Source organism: Pistacia vera, unplaced genomic scaffold (assembly GCF_008641045.1).
Source record: "Pistacia vera cultivar Batoury unplaced genomic scaffold, PisVer_v2 Contig105, whole genome shotgun sequence".
Classification (NCBI taxonomy): domain Eukaryota; kingdom Viridiplantae; phylum Streptophyta; class Magnoliopsida; order Sapindales; family Anacardiaceae; genus Pistacia; species Pistacia vera.
The window spans coordinates 108,151-119,357 of NW_022195082.1; positions in this window are offsets into that span (position 1 = coordinate 108,151).

Consider the following 11,207-nt stretch of genomic DNA (forward strand, 5'->3'; position numbering starts at 1 on the left):
GCCTATTAGTGTATTATTTGTTGCAATCTACTGCTAAGTTTGATATCAAATCCGTAATTGTTTGATCCCTCTAACTTGTGAAGCAATTAGGTTTAATAATTTGCTGCGTCAGGAATTAGTAATCTTAAGAAGAACATTCAACTAAATTAAATACAACCGCTTGTGTTTGTGTTGTTAGCTTCATCGATTTCTCTAATTCTAAGACTGCCACTAGATTAAATCTTGAGCGCTTGTCTAGGGTTGTTTAGTGGTAAGATTAATTAAGATCGCTTGTTTCCTAATTATTACAATTAAGGAGAGATAAGAAAATAGTTCCAACGGTGAATATTCAGGTATGAATTGATTTAATTTTGCATCAATGATCAGTTGTAAGATTCCGATGGTGGATGTTGACGGAGGACCAGTTTCGTTATATTAATTGATTTCGAATTGAATTGTTTTTGTTTTTATTTTTGCTAAGAGTGTTTTCTGTTTTACTCAAACCCCCCAGCCTTATTCACATCATAGAAAATTCGGCTAGACACTCTTCGTGGGATCGACTCTTGCTTACCCTATTTACAGTTCATAGTTAGGTTGGGAAGGTTTTAATCTTGGTTGCCTACGACAGCACACCTTGGAAAGCGATCTGAAGTGATGCAAGTGAGTTTGAATTTTGGGGCTGTATATTAGGATGTCGTCGAAGAAGACCAGTATTAATTGCCATAGATATGGTCTGAAAATGTGGTTCATCAGAGATTGGAATGTTGCCGGGACATTTGATAATCCGAATGACATCACAAGGAACTCATAATGCCCTCATGAGTTCGAAAGGTCGCTTGTTGCGTGTCATCTTCCTTGAGTCTGATTTGATGATAACTGGACTTGAGATCAAGCTTAGAAAAATGTGCACCATTCAATTCGTCAAATAACTCGTCTATGGTGGGAATAGGGAATTTATCCGAAATGGCTGTCTTGTTGAGTGCCCTGTAATCGATGCAAAATCGCCAACCTCCATCTTCTTTTTCACCAACAAGATAGGGCTTGAAAAAGGGCTTACATTGGGTTTTTATAATGGTAGAAGCTAACATCTCTCGGACGATCTTTTCAATTTCATTGTTTTGATAGTAAGGGTATTGGTAGGCCTTATGTTAGGAGGTAGGTTACCTTGCATAATTCTAATGGCATGATCCTGTTCTCTTGTCAGAGGGAGACTTGGATAGGATTCAAATAACACCTCATGATCCTCCAACAACTTACTGATTCCAATATCCCCCCTTGGTCCCATCATCCTGCTGCACTTGAAGGTTTACAAACTCAATCAAATATCCTTGACTGTCACTCTGAAGTGTCTTCATCATCCCCTTAATTACACTTTACACTCTAATATTCCTGTTTGAATTTCATCACTAGTTTCTCTAGTTAGTGGTAGTTTCCCCCAATGTTTCTAACCAAGCTACCTCCATATAACATTAGGTCTACTCATACAAAATGGGTGGAATGTTTGGATGATCTCAATGCACTGTAAATTCAGTCGAATATCAGGCACTCTCTTCGACATTTTACGTTGTAGCCATCACCCATTCACCCAAAATCTTCGTGGGCACCGACCTCCTTGTTATGAAATTGTGGAGGCGTCGCTATCCACAAGCACGATTACTCCTTACCCACAATTTCTCCCTTCAATTTTAGCATCTTCGGACTCGTAATCCCTATCACTGGCTAATCGAAACTCCATAACACCTGTGTCTCTTCCCCTTTCTCTTGGACTCAATCTCTCCCACAATGTTTTAGTTCCCTTCCAACTCGTCTCCTCAATCAATAGTACTTGAAATTGTTTCTCACCACACCTATGACTAGGAGAGTATTTGGCGTCACATCTGTAGACATCCCCCTTTCCCTTTTTTTCTAAATCTGCTTCATCAACCTCTATAGGGGAATTCACGCTGGGAAAGCTTGATCGAGATTTCATCGATGAGATGGAATTGAAGTTGGAATTAGAGATGAAGTTGGAGTTTATAAACAATTCACCTAGTTTCTACAAATCGATGCAGAGTTGGTTGGAAGAGTGATAAATTTTTGCCTAGGCTTTGTAGATACTCATCTAGTCTGGGTTGGGCAATGAAGCTTCGTGGGCTGCTATATGAATTCCCCTATTTGTTTTGTCGGCCTAGACTAGAATAGGTCTTCCTCAATGACTTGATTCCTTTCCTCCACTCTTTGGGTCAAGAGTGTTACTCTTGTTATAGAATTGGGCTAGGCCTAGAGGTTTGGTGCTTGCAATTTGATTTCAGCCCTCACTTTAGGTTCAACCCCGTTGAGGAAGGCTACATAACACATCTCTTTCTCCAATAGTCAGTGTCGCCACCTCTTTACACCTCCTTCGATACTCACCACCATCTAACTTTGTTTGGTTACCATTATCAACTCTAACGGACTGTTCTCTTGAGTCTCACTGAAACACTGCAAAAGCACCCTTAAAAGCTGACCAAGTTCTCGCCTTTACTCGTGACTCCGTCCATGGTACAAGTGGAGAACCTCCCCCTCCATACATAATGCCGTCATCGACACTTATGCTTTCAGAGATTTGGTTGATTGTGAAGTAGCGTTCCACTCAAAAACCCACCTATAAGGGTTTTCACTGGAGAAATGGGTAGCTCCAGTTTTTGGCAACCCCAGTCACGCCGGTTTGATCGTTCACCGCCTTGTTCCACCTTTCTCCACCTGTTTCCATCTTGGTACCGTGGTCTCCGTGAAGTCATGCTCAGTACAAACCCCTTGCTAATTCGGTATCCAAATAAGTGCCTTTGGCGCTCTTCTTTTTCGTCATCTTTCTGTTTGCATCCGAATTGTATATCCATGAGTATTCTCATAGTGTTCAGTTCTTAGTCACCCTAGCGACGTCTCTCTGAACCACCACCATCTCTTTCTCAACACTTTCTACTCTATTCTCCATCCTAGTACCGACCATAACCTAGTAAATCGACTTGCTCTGATACCAGTTGATGATACTGGCTCTAAAAATGACCCACACTCACCACCTTCACTTACACACAACACATCCAATAACAGTCAAGCCAAGGATAAACTAAGATAATAGACAGAACATCAACGGAAAATGAGATAATGCTGATATTCAATGAAACAGTAAAATCAGACAAGTAAAATAGCACGGACTTCGAGGGCCAGAACCTCTCAGACAAACACACAAAAAATTTTAGAATACCCTATACACTCCACGTCCCTCTTTTATTCCTGACACTCTCAGATTCTACTAACCAACTCTACACCTGTTAACCTTAGTAATTACCCTTTTTACACCTTCCTTTTATACCATTGAGGACACCTTGGGTCCATCAGATTGCTGCCAAGCATTTTGATTTATTGTAATGTATTCTTGGTCACATTGTTGATGGTACTTTTGGTTTATGTTATTGTTCTATGAAAGCTTGCTTAAGTATTATAACATGTTTTAATGGTGATAGGTGTTTCTTGCTTTGTTAAATTACAATGATTTAGCTTTTAGGTGTTCTGGATTATAAAAATGTTTTATGGAATAGCCATCTTTTTTTTTTTCTAGTGATTCAAATATTAAACATTCAATGGAAAGCCATCTCCGTACTTTTCCACATTTTCTTGACTTGAGATATTTGTATGATGATGGATATTTATGTAAAACTTGAATTGAATAGGAACATATTGCAGAAGTCTGTCACACTTGAGAAATTAGCTTTTAAAATTAAAGCCCCTTTGTGGTTCAAGGGAGTACTTGACTTTTAGACAACTGAGAAGTGTGATTAGATCTTAGATATGCACTCCACATGGTAAGTTTTATTTGTGCCTACTCCTTGGATATATAGTACTTTGTTAAATACGCTTGATGGTTGAGTTTAATTTCCTAAACCAGATTGTATCCTAATGGTCTTACCATGCCTTCAGTGTCCTACGTGTCCCCTATTAGATATTGTAGTAGATGGATGTCCTTAAGATGCATGGAAATTTTGTTTGAATATTGTTGTTTAAGTTTAGGTTTTGCACATTCTAATTATGAGGTATGCATATTTTTATTGGATATATGTCTTGTGAAATTTAATGTCTTATTTGCTTTTTATATATGCTGAAGTTTATCATTATAATTTGACGCTTATTTCTGCTCTGAGCTGGTGTTCCTGATGCTTTTCTGATTTGCAGCTTTGATAAGGAGCTCAACAAAGAAGTTGATATTAAAGTTATTTATTTGGAAGAATCGTAAGTTTTTCCTGTTGTTTATATTGTTATTTGTTTATTATAATGGCTTTCAGGTTAGGTGTTTTATACCAGTAAGGACTATTTGTTTATGATTTTAAATTCTTTGTTTGCTTATGAGCTCTCTCTATCTGGTGGTGCCTAAGAGGAATAACTGGAAAATGTGAAATACAGCAGCCATTCTTCTTTGATAATTTGTGATACAAATTGAAGTGCCTTGGAACAACCAACACCAACTTTAATTGAGACCTACCAAGTGCAAGAGGTCAAGATTGGCTAGAACCTACAAGATTGTGAATCGTCCTTATGGTGACGTATTGTCTAGAGCTGCTGTTAGGGAGAGGTACTGCTGTGAATACTTTAAGTTTTTGAGTTTTTATAGTTTTCTATCCACTGGTTAAATGTGATAAACATATTGGAAACATTTGATAGGATAATTCAAGCTTTCTGGGTGGAAAAGCAAAAGATTGTGAAGAAGGTTTTGAAGATCTGGAAAGCAAAGGAAAAGCAAGCTTCAAGGAGCTAGAAAGAGGGAGGGTGAAAGCAAAAATTTTTGGATTTTAAGAAATGAATGAGAAACTATCTTAGAAAGATCAGCACTCTTGGAGACCTGAAATGTTTCTGCTTTTTTGTATTGAATTCTCTATTTTTATTGGGTTTGAATTGACAAATTTCCCTATATATATATGCACTATAATTTTACAATCTGGATTCTTATTTAAGCAAATCAGTAATGCTAATTAGTTTTATTGGGTTAAATTGATAAAATTTCTTAAATATAAATGCCAGTTTAGGGTTGTAGCACCTACAAGGACAAACCGGTAATTTTAAACTTCATTGATTTAAAACATTATTTTTAATAAAAAAACTAAAGGGATAAATTGGTAATTTATGTTTTCATATATATTTGAGGGTATATAAGTAATTTCATATTTAAAGAGCAAGTATATTGGTAATCGACTTTGTTGACATGATAAAATAGTAAAAAAATAATTAAGTCAAATAATAAAGGGTATTTTCATATCTTTAGTCAAATAGTAACAGGTTTTCATAACAGAATATAATGGTGGTCGGGAAAGTACCGTTTTGAAACTTGATGGGTGGAAACTGTCGTTCTCCCTTTTGGGAGACTCATGGACTTAAGCCACTTTAACGAGTAATAGTTGTGGGTTATAGACTTATAGTGTGGAAGTGTTAAATTATCTAATAAGACTTATTAAACAGGTTAATTGCAACAATCACCCCTGAAGTGTTAAAAAGTGCAATCTATATGCTGATTTGAGGGTATTATGAAGAAACCAACCCTTAAAGTTTTAAACATTATATAGATACTACCGTTGGGACTAACATCATTACTAAATTTTGTGACTAACAGAGACAAATTTGTCTTTCACCCAATTTCCNCTTCCACTTTTGGACAGCAAAAACCACAACCACCAATTCTCTCTTGTAGACTGATTTCAATCGGGATTGTGAGGAAAACCCCTAGCTGATGTATGCCAGTGGCCTACCGTCTTGCATCAGTATTGCACCGAGGCCTTGTCTCGACACATCGATTTCAACAATGAAGGTTTTGGTGAAGTCTGGCATGGCCAGAACAGGAACTAAAGTCAGGGCCTTTTTCAAAGCTTCGAAGGTTGTCTGTGCAACCTCTGTCTAGGTGAAGGCATCCTTACGTAGAAGCTCTGTCAACGACCTAGCACACACTCCATACCTTTTCACAAACTTCCAATAATATCCTATCAATCTCAAAAACCCCCTGAGTGCTTTAACATCCTTTGGCACTGGCCACTGAAGGAGGGATCTAAAGTTGAAATTATGTGACCCAAGTACTCTAATTGTGCTTGTGTAAACTTGCATTTCTTGTTATTAACCACCAACAGTGTTTCAGCAACACTTGGTGATGAGAATGCAAAATATCATTTTTACCCCCTTAATGTTTAGTCTTTTATACGTATTTGTTGCCTAAATGTACTCATTATTATTCTATTTTGATTTAGGATGCAAATGGAGGTGTTAATTGCAAAACGGAACTAATTAATTGAATTTGGATAGTTTCGACGTTGTTTTGTAATCTGGGCATAACTCTCTCATCCAAGCTCTGATTGAGATGATTCAAAATGCTGTGGAATGCTAAGAAATATATCTACAACTTTTATGTTTTGAGTTTGGAGAGATACTCACTGTATCAAGGTTGTAATCGAGCTTGAAGTTGACGCATCTGCACTAGACGTCCTACAGCATTCTGCCTTGTCATACAAATCAATTGGGCAGTTTATTATTGGAAGATTTGAGGACATGTGGCACGCACGTTACAGCTCAGAATCACCACTTTCCTATTTTATTTTAGGACTTTATCTTATTTTCAATTAATTAGAATCAAATTAGGATTAATGTTATTTTGGGATATTAGAATATTTCTTTTAGGAGATTGAGTGGGATTCAAATACTTGAACTGGATTTTGGTTAAAGGGATCAGATTAGGGTTTTTGAGGGGGACCACGCCTCTCTCTTCTCTTCTCTGGAAATTTTCTTTCTCTTTTGAGTTTTGATTATGGCCATGAGCGGCTAGAACTTTTGTAACCTGGTCGTCGGAAGCGGAGACCTCGGAATCAACCAACTGTGAGGTCTAATCTATTTTATTTTAGTATTCAATTTTCGTGTTTGAGTATTGAATGTTATTCTGTGCATATCTTCATGATTGATGCATTTAATTACTAGGAGGCCTATTAGTGTATTATTTGTTGCAATCTACTGCTAAGTTTGATATCAAATCCGTAATTGTTTGATCCCTCTAACTTGTGAAGCAATTAGGTTTAATAATTTGCTGCGTCAGGAATTAGTAATCTTAAGAAGAACATTNTCAGGATTGTGAGGAAAACCCCTAGCTGATGTATGCCAATGGCCTGCCTTCTTGCATCAGTATTGCACTGAGGCCTTGTCTCGACACATCGGTTTCAACAATGAAGGTTTTGGTGAAGTCTGGCATGGCCAGAACAGGAACTGGAAGTCAAGGCCTTTTTCAAAGCTTCGAAGGTCGTCTGTGCAATCTCTGTCCAGGTGAAGGCATCCTTATGTAGAAGCTCTGTCAACGGCCTATCACACACTCCATACCCTTTCACAAACTTCCTATAATATCCTATCAATCCCAAAAACCCCCTGAGTGCTTTAACATCCTTTGGCACCAGTCACTTAAGGATACAATCAATCTTGGAGGGATCTAGAGCTGAAATTATGTAACCTAGGTACTCTAATTGTGCTTATGTAAACTTGCATTTCTTTTTATTAACCACCAATAGTGTTTCAGCAACACTTGGAAAGTGATCTGAAGGTGATGTAAGTGAGTCTGAATGTTGGGGCTGTATATTAGGATGTCGTCGAAGAAGACCAGTATTAATTGCCATAGATATGGTCTGAAAATGTGGTTTATCAGAGATTGGAATGTTGCCGAGACATTTGATAATCCGAATGGCATCACAAGGAACTCATAATGCCTTTCATGAGTTCGAAAGGTCGTCTTGTGCGTGTCATCTTCCTTGAGTCTGATTTGATGATAACTGGACTTGAGATCAAGCTTAGAAAAAATGTTGCACAATTCAATTCATCAAATAGCTCGTTTATGGTGGGAATAAGGAATTTATCCGGAATGGCTGTCTTGTTGAGTGCCCTGTAATCGATGCAAAATCGCCAACCCCCATCTTTCTTTTTCACCAACAAGATAGGGCTTGAAAAAGGGCTTACATTGGGTTTTATAATGCCAGAGGCTAACATCTCTTGGACGATCTTTTCAATTTCATTGTTTTGATAGTAAGGGTATTGGTAGGGCCTTATGTTAAGAGGTAGGTTACCTTGCATAATTCTAATGGCATGATCCTGTTCTCTTGTCAGAGGGAGACTTGGATAGGATTCAAATAACACCTCATGATCCTCCAACAACTTACTGATTCCAATATCCCCCCTTGGTCGCATCATCCTGTTGCACTTGAAGGTTTACAAACTCAATCAAATATCCTTGACTGTCACTCTGAAGTGTCTTCATCATCCCCTTAAAGGATACTCTAATCTTGCTTAAAGAAGGATCCCCTTGAAGTACTACACTCTAATATTCCCGTTTGAATTTCATCACCAGTTTTCTCTAGTCAGTGGTAGTTTCCCCCAATGTTTCTAACCAAGCTACCTCCAATATAACATCGGCGCTACTCATACAGAATGGGTAGAATGTTTGGACGATCTCAATGCACTGTGAATTCAGTCGAACATCATGGCACTCTCCTCGACATTTTACGTTGTAGCCATCACCCATTCTCACCCCAAAAATCTTCGTGGGCACCGACCTCCTTGTTGATGAAATTGTGGGAGGCGTCGCTATCCACAAGCACGATTACCTCCTTACCCACAATTTCTCCCTTCAATTTTAGCATCTTCGGACTCGTAATCCCTATCACTGAGCTAATCGATAACTCCATAACACCTGGTGTCTCTTCCCCTTTCTCATTTGACTCAATCTCTCCCACAATGTTTTCGTTCCCTTCCAACTCGTCCTCTTCAATCAATAGTACTTGAAATTGTTTCTCACCACACCTATGGCTAGGAGATTATTTGGCGTCACATCTGTAGCACATCCCCCTTTCCCTTTTTTTCTTAATCTCTGCTTCAGTCAACCTCTTATAGGGGAAATCACGCCGAGAAAAGCTTGATCGAGAGTTCATCGATGAGATGGAATTAAAGTTGGAATTAGAGATGAAGTTGGAGTTTATAAACAATTCACCTAGGTTTCTACAAATCGATGCAGAGTTTTGGTTGGAAGAGTTGATAAATTTTGCCTAGGCTTTGTAGATCTCATCTAGTCTGGGTTGGGCAATGAAGCTTTGTGGGCTGCTATATGAATTACCCCATTTGTTTTGTCGGCCCAAACTAGAATGGGCTTCCTCAATGACTTGATTCCTTTCCTCCACTCTTTGGGTCAAGAGTGTTACTCTTGTTATAGAATTGGGCTAGGCCTAGAGGTTTGGTGCTTGCAATTTGATTTCAGCCCTCACTTTAGGTTTCAACCCGTTGAGGAAGGCTACAATTAACACATCTTCTCTTTCTCCAGTAGTCAGCGTTGCCACCTCTTTAAACCTCCTTCGAAACTCAACCACCATCCAACTCTGTTTGGTTGCCATTAACAACTCTAACGGACTGTTCTCTTGAGTCCCACTGAAACACTGCAAAAGTACCCCTTAAACGCTGACCAAGTTCTCGCCTTTACCCGTGACTCCGTCCATTGGTACTAGTGGAGAACCTCCCCCTCCATGCATGATGCGGTCACCGACACCTTATGCTTTCAGAGATTTGGTTGATTGTGAAGTAGCGTTCCACTCAGAAAACACCCATAAGGGTTTTCACTAGAGAAAATGGGTAGCTCCAGTTTCTAGCAACCCCAGTCACGACGGTTTGATCGTTCTTCGCCTTGGTTCCACCTTTCTCCACCTTGGTTTCCATCTTGGTTACCGTGGTCTCTGTGAAGTTCGTGCTCAGTACAACCCCCTTGTCTCAATTTGAGTATCCAAATAAGTGCCTTTGGCACTCTTCTTTTTCCTCATCTTTCTTTCGCATCCAAATTTGTATATCCATGAGTATTTCTCTCATAGTGTTCATAGTCTCAGTCACCCTAGCGACGTCTCTCTAAACCACCCCCATCTCTTTCTCAACACTTTCTACTCTATTCTCCATCCTAGTACTGACCATAACCTAGTAAATCGACTTGGTCTGATACCAGTTGATGAATACTGGCTCTAAAAATGACCCACACTCACCACTTTCACTCACACACAACAATCCAAATAACAGTCAAGCCAAGCAATAAACTAAGAATAATAGACAGAATAATCAACGGAAAATGAAGATAATGCTGATATTCAATGAAACAGTAAAATCAAACAAAGTAAAAATAACAACTGGACTTCGAGGGCCATAACCTTTCAGACAACACACACACAAATTTTAGAATACCCTATACACACTCACGTCCCTCTTTTATTCCTGACACTCTCAGATTCTACTAACCAATTCTACCACCTGTTAGCCTTAGTAATTGCCCTTTTTACCCCTTTCTTTTATACCATTGAGACACCTTGGGTCCATCAGATTGCAGCCATGCATTTTGATTTATTGTAATGTATTCTTGGTCACATTGTTGATGGTACTTTTGGTTTATGTTATTGTTCTATGAAAGCTTGCTTAAGTATTATGACATATGTTTTAATGGTTGATAGGTGTTTCTTGCTTTGTTAAATTACAATGATTTAGCATTTAGGTGTTCTGGATTATAAAAATGTTTTATGGAATAGCCATCTTTATTATTTTTCTAGTGATTCAAATATTGAAACATCCAATGGAATAGCAATCTCCGTACTTTTCCTCATTTTCTTGACTTGAGATATTTGTATGATGGATGGATATTTATGTAAAACTTGAATTGAATAGGAATATAATTGCAGAAGTCTGCCACACTTGAGAAATTAGCTTTTTAAAATTAAAGCCCACTTTGTGGTTCAAGGTGAGTACTTGACTTTTAGACAATTGAGAAGTGTGAATATTAGATCTTAGTTATGCACTCCAACATGGTAAGTTTTTATTTGTGCCGACTCCTTGGATATATAGTACTTTGTTAAATACGCTTGATGGTTGAGTTTAATTTCCTAAACCATGGATTGTATCCTAATTGGTCTTACCATGCCTTCAGTGTTGCTACGTGTCCCCTATTAGATGTTTTAGTAGATGGATGTCCTTAAGATGCATGCAAATTGTGTTTGAATATATGTTGTTTAAATTTAGGTTTTGCACATTCTAATTATGAGGTATGCATATTTTTACTGGATATATGTCTTGTGAAATTTAATGTCTTATTTGCTTTTTATATATGTTGAAGTTTATCATCATAATTTAACGCTTATTTCTGCTCTGAGCTGGTGTTCCTGATGCTTTCCTGATTTGCAGCTTTG